Source organism: Nycticebus coucang, chromosome 3 (genome assembly GCF_027406575.1).
Source record: "Nycticebus coucang isolate mNycCou1 chromosome 3, mNycCou1.pri, whole genome shotgun sequence".
Classification (NCBI taxonomy): Eukaryota; Metazoa; Chordata; class Mammalia; order Primates; family Lorisidae; genus Nycticebus; species Nycticebus coucang.
Window position 1 is genome coordinate 2,232,501 of NC_069782.1, and position 6,396 is coordinate 2,238,896.

The 6,396-nt window shown below is 36.8% G+C and overlaps 1 non-coding gene across 1 annotated transcript; it reads right to left on the reverse strand.

Annotated features, from left to right (window-relative positions):
• Positions 1-2,955: 2,955 nt before the first annotated feature.
• On the reverse strand, positions 2,956-3,062 carry LOC128582672 (U6 spliceosomal RNA). The gene has a single exon (XR_008379119.1). It is a non-coding gene; the product is annotated as a U6 spliceosomal RNA (small nuclear RNA).
• Positions 3,063-6,396: the final 3,334 nt, after the last annotated feature.

Here is a 6,396-nt window from a genome sequence, read left to right on the forward strand (position 1 = left end):
ACGTGATATCAATTTAAGAACAGGAGTATTAGAATTATCCTGTGTACAGATGTATCACCTTCACTAATTTTTTTCCACGTAACATTATAAAATGGGTGTATTCCCAGTCTATAGGATAGTTCGAGGTTGCGACGTCCATAAAAACCATATTTATTGATAGTATTATGCTATGATTTATTTTTCCATACTCTAATAAAGCTTAAAATCAAGCATAAAAGAAATAAAACTACCAGAGAACCTAACTGCATCCCAGAAGAAAACACGGCAATGTTTAAAGAAGCACAGCATGTCCAGTGACCAAGAACTTAAACCACAAAAGTCCAGGATCCACTGAAAATCACCAGTCATGCAAGGAAGGAGGAATGTGTCAGCCACGGAAAAATGCAAACCAGGGACACAAGACCAGGAATAATACAGGTGACGGAACTGATCACCCAGGACAATAAGATAATTCAGAAATACACGTCATACGAGCAAAAAAAAAAAAAAAAGAAAGAAAGACATGAATATTATTAAAACAAAGGCTACTCTAACCAACGATAAACTTAGCAAGTTTTCAGGATACCAAATTAATATTAAAAATCCACTTTATTTTTATATGCTAGCCATGAAAACTTGAATGTTTAAAATTGCTATTTCAGCTAGTCCCAAACAACATGAAATATTTAGGAGTAACTCTAACAAAATATAAGAAATAAGGGTTTGGTGAAAGACATTTTTAAAAACCTAAACAGAGTTGGGTGTGGTAGCATAAGCCTGTCATGGCAGCTATTCAGGAGGCTGAGGCAGGAGGAGCACTTGAGGCCAGCAGTTGGAGGCTGAAGTGAGCAGTGACCACGTCTATGGATAACTGAGTAGCCGTTATAGCCCAGCCTGGGCAACATAGTGAGATCCTGTGTCTAAAAAGTAAAAAAAAGAAACACCTAAATAGATGATAAAATCCTATATTAAGGGACTAAAAAATAACTATTTTAGTATTTTATTAATTCTTTTTAAATTTTCTATATTTCTCATGCTCTGGCTCCTGGGAACTAACTGCCTGGAGAAAGACGTCCTCCCAGGGACAGTCAGTTCTTAGAAATAACAGACAGCTTTTGTAGGAAAGTCAGTGGATTCAGAGCTCACACTTAGAAACACCTCGTCTATCTGGTTCTTTTATTTCAGGAAGAAATAATCCCCTATGTTGTTCAACCCAGGGCCAGGTACCAGACAGTGAGATGAAGCTGCCACGCCCCAAAGCCTACTGTGATCCGTCACACCAGCTAATCCCAAGCATGCCTCTCAGTCTTGCTTTGCTTTTCCCATGGAAACCACAACAAAGGCTCCTGTTCATGCTTTCCTGTAGCTGGTTCTGCTCCTGACTAACCCTGGGGTCTTCCTGCTGTGGACTTGCCTGGTGTGACACGGCCCCACCTCTTGGGAACTGGGAACAATGAACCATTTTTTCAATAGCAGTTGTGTCCTGGTCTGTTGGGCTCACTAAATGGAATGATGAAACCTACACTTTACAGAAAAGATACACATGATCCCTCCATTTTTGTTTTTAGCTGTATCTCAGGGGTCATAAATTTCCCCCAAACTGATCTATAGATTCAACACAATCCAAACCAAAATCAATTTCTGTCTCTTTTAGAAAAGCACCCAAGATGCTCTAACATAGCAACTCTAAAAAAGAATAAATTAAAACTCTGAGAAGAACATTTCTAGGAGAAGCATAAAGAACATTTTAATGAGTTTAGACAAGGCATATGGTTTTTAAGTTTTTGTATTTTTATATAAGACACTAAGTATAAACCACAAAATAAAATGTTGAAAAGTTAGACTTCACAATAAGGGTAAATGTTTTATTCCTGAAAAATCCCAGTTGAAAGAATAAAAAAGCAAGACATAGACTGGGAGTTCATATCTATTAAACACATATCTGATGAAGAACTTGTGCTCGTGATACACTGAAAACATTCACAACTCAAAAAGGAGACATGGTGAAACTAATTGAGAAAGAGGCAAAATGTGGGGACAGATGTTTCAGCAGAGAAGAGATAGTCATGGCGGGTGCACCTGTGAAAAACCCTCAGCGATGCCGGTCTTGATGGAAACATGCAGTGAAACTACAAGAGCTAAACGCCGAACGGAGAAGATTAATAATGAAACACACAAAAGATGACAGGGGTAGGGAGCAACCGAAACTTCCATGCATCGAAGGTGAAAATGCAAATGGTACAAGCACTTTGAAAAAGACTGTGGGTATCTAATCAAATGAGGAAAAATACCCACGTCTGCCTAAAAATTGGTCAGTGCACGTTCCAGCAGCTTCATTGACAACATCTATAAGCAAGAAAGGCTACAAATGGAGTCACTGAAGAGTGGGTGGACAGCCTGTGGTATCACACGATAGAAAGTTCACACTTTATGGGGGCAAGACATGATTGCAAGAGGGACTTTACCTAACAATTGTAATCAGTGTAACTGGCTTATTGTACCCTCAATGAATCCCCAACAATAAAAAAAAAAAAAACAATAAAAAAGAAAGTTGAAGTAGAAAACCTGAATAAAAATAGTATAACTTTAAAAATGTAAAATAGTATTGCTAAAATAAGTACAAATACAATTGTTACAAAAATTAATGTGAAGTATTAAAATTTCCAGGAAAAAAGAATCTATCATAATGGAGAGAATAAACGTGATCTAAGCATATAATTTCTATGAGAAATACACTTAAAACTAAATAATTCAAAAATTTTTGAACTTATAAAAAGTCAAGGTAATAAGAGGTAATGAATATTTAAAATTAAGGATATTTCAAGGAAAAGAAATACTATATATTGGTAATGATAATGATTGATTAAAACTTTAAAATAATCATGGACATATATAATTTTAATAAAATATACAAAAGCAATGAAAGAATTTGGAGAAATAAATTCATTCATAGTTATACTTGTGTATTTTTTTTTTTTAAATATGGAACGCTTCACGAATTTGCGTGTCATCCTTGCGCAGGGGCCATGCTAATCTTCTCTGTATCGTTCCAATTTTAGTATATGTGCTGCCGAAGCGAGCACATACTTGTGTATTTTTAATCGTAAGAAAAATGTACTAAGTTAATACACCAGGCTCATTAATAAAGGGGAAAAAGCACATCGTTCTATCAATAAATACATGAAAGCAATTTAAAATTCAATCCTAATTTATGTTGTAAACTCATATTAATACCAAAAAGTAAATTAGTAAATAAAATGATCATGTACTTGGAAATATAGAATCAAAACCAACACTATTGGGATTATTAAGAGAATTCAACAAGCTTACAGCTCAATTTATTTACAGGAATAAATCCTTCTACATCAGAAATAATTGCCCAAGAATACAATAGGAAAAAGAATTCCATTCATAGTATGAATTATGTTTATAACTAAATAAAAATATTCTAAAAGGGTGAACAAGATCTTTTTGAGAAGCAATTTAAGCTCAGACAATGTAAAATAAGAGTTTAAAGGTAAAGAGAAAAACTGCTCAAGGATGGAGTGATTTACCACTATAAAGCTTTTTCCTACCTTACGTAAAACTTCAGAGCAATCCCAATCAAAATTATGATTTTTGATTAATTCGATATACTTATTTTTAGAATCTATATGGGAGAATAAAAATCTACAAATAGCTAAGCAGAATTTGAAAAAGAAACAAAGGTAAGGTTATTCCTTGCTAGACAAGTGGCAGTCTCGACAGCACTCTGAACACACCCCCTGCGTGAGGCTCACAACATAGACAAGGCAAATGGGGCCACAGAACTCAGGGGTGGCCTGTGAGTAACTGTGGGACTTGGGGATATGATTAAAATGCACGTTTGGGGGGAGGTGGGTAGAGGGAAAGGGGTTGGTGGGATTACACCAGCGGTGCATCTTACAAGGGTATATGTGAAACTTGGTAAACGGTCTGTGAAGCTAGTGAACGATGCCCCATGATCATATCAATGTACACAGCTATGATTTAATAAAAAAATATATATATATTTAATTGTCCTTCAGTGTTCATTTTCATTGTCCATATTTATGGAAATCCCACTAAGTGTGTGGTAGACACGTTCTATGTAAGTATGACGCGTACATAAATCATTGTTCATGTGAAAGTTAGAATTAGTTTCACAATAAATCCTATCTGCACAACTAAAAAAAATAAAATAAAATAAAATGCACGTTTGGCAACCTGTATGCCTGGGGGAACCTTTCCCATGAACAGTGCAGTCTTCATGAAAGTATTCATGTACTCAAGTCTGCAAACTAGTGGGGAATGATGGATTGTTTTACAAATTGTATTTAAAAAATAATGGTTTATAATACAGAGAAAAACAGTTTTATAACTACCTTATGTTATATTCACAAATGAACTCCAGACAGATTTTTAAAAGATACTGAATGTAAAATATATACCTAATAGATAAATATGGTGGGATTGTATTTTTAATCTGATGTGGACAGATTCTAAACCCAGGCTTGAAAAGCACAGGCCTCAAGGTAAGAAGTGAAACACTGAGGCTACATCAAAGTTACATTTTCTTTTGGAAAAGCGCAGTCTGGACAAAGAACTCAGACAAATGAAAGACTAGAAGTTATTTCTAGCATCTGAAGCGACACGCGCTATCACCTTGAAGGTGCCGGGCTCTGCCGCACATCCACGGGAAAAGTGCCGAGAGAGAGAATGGATGTGTTAGTGAGACTATGGAAGATAATTCCTAGAAAAGCAGAACCAAATGGCTAAGATGTAGATAAAGAGACACTGAAATTACCTAAAAATAAGACCTCATAATGGCAAAATATAGAAAGGAAGATACTTCCTTCCAGCAGCTAGACCGTGAGGAAACAGGAGTTTCTGTGGAGACCCAACGCAGCAACCTCGTTCCTCACAGTTTATAAGTCACAGCCCAAGGCTGTAGTGTGGCTAGGGATGTGTAGATCAATGAAATTCACAGGACGTGTTCTGGGTAACACTCAGTTAGAAGCAACAAGCTAGGAATCTACAGAGTGATGGGCAGGCCTTGGTCAGGAATGGCTAACCGACCTCTGTCGTGATGCTCACGTCTTTCCTCCCCAGGAGAAACTGATGGTCTGAGAATTTCACTAAGTGCCACATCGTCCATCAAGGAAGAGGCTGGGCTGCAGGGAAACCAGCGTTTTCTTCAGAGTTGTATTCTTTGAAATTTATTATAGAAAACTTCAAGCATAAGCAGAAAATTAAAAAAAAGAAAAGCTATGGAAGAGACCCCTGTGGTCATCTCTCAGCTTTCACAGTGATCAACACCCACCAACTTGGTTCCTGCTACGCCTCCGCCCACTCCCCCGCCTTGTTTCTTTTTACTTTTGAACAAAATTCCAAAAAGAATACCATTTTGTCTTTAAGGATATAATTTAGAAGTATAATTTCTTTCCTTTTTGAATATAATTCCTTATGAATGTCATCATACTAGTATAACCCAACTCCACAAGTTTCAGCAATCCGTTTTTGCTGTCATTAAGCACACTGCTTGTGTCTGGGAAAGTTCACGTTTCCCTGAGTGCTCGGAAATTATTTTTAGTAATTTATTTGTTTGAGTATGTGCGTGTGTTTGCTTGCACAGGTTTACCTCCTAAGTCCCATACTCTCTTTATTGGTTCTCCCCCACATATTTTTTTCTCTCTATGAACTTTATTTTTTCAAGAAAGCAGTGTGTTTGTCCTCTAGTTTCCACAGTCTGGATTTTGCTGGCTGCATCCCCATGAGATAATCTGGATATTCATATGTCCTCAACTTCCTGGAATTTAAAAGGTCTAGAAGCTCAATCAGATTAGGGTTTTTGTTGTTGTTTTGTTTTTGTTTTAGTTTATTTGGGCAAGGGTGTTTGATAGATGATATTTTTGTCTCTTGCATAAGTTACACCATATCTGGTTGCGTCTCAGATTATGTGACAGGTGTCGATGATGGTTGCCTATACCCATTAATCCATCAATGTTTAAAAACTGTAATGTTGAAATTTTATAATTTCTTATTTATTCATCAGCTGGAATCATTTCACAGAGGGAAACTTCCCCTCAGAAACGTTTGAGTAACTGTGGATAAATTCAAACAGGAACAGCAAAACCAGTTCTTTCTACTTTTCAAGGTCAGTGCATCCCTACTATCCTCCAAAGTTGATGAGTGAGTTATTTTTTCATTGTTATTGTGAACGCCCAGATTTACGTCTAGTTGATGTTTTCCAGGGAGTGGCAGTGTGCATCACTGTTAATCTCAGATTTGTTTTCTGAGGATGCTTCCCACGCTCCTGGTTGCCTTTGTCAGGGTTCCTGCTGGGAAGGGTGAAGAGGTTTTCTAGGGTCCTGCAGAACATTTTCTGCTCCAGACTTGGAATCAGCAATTTCTCCACAG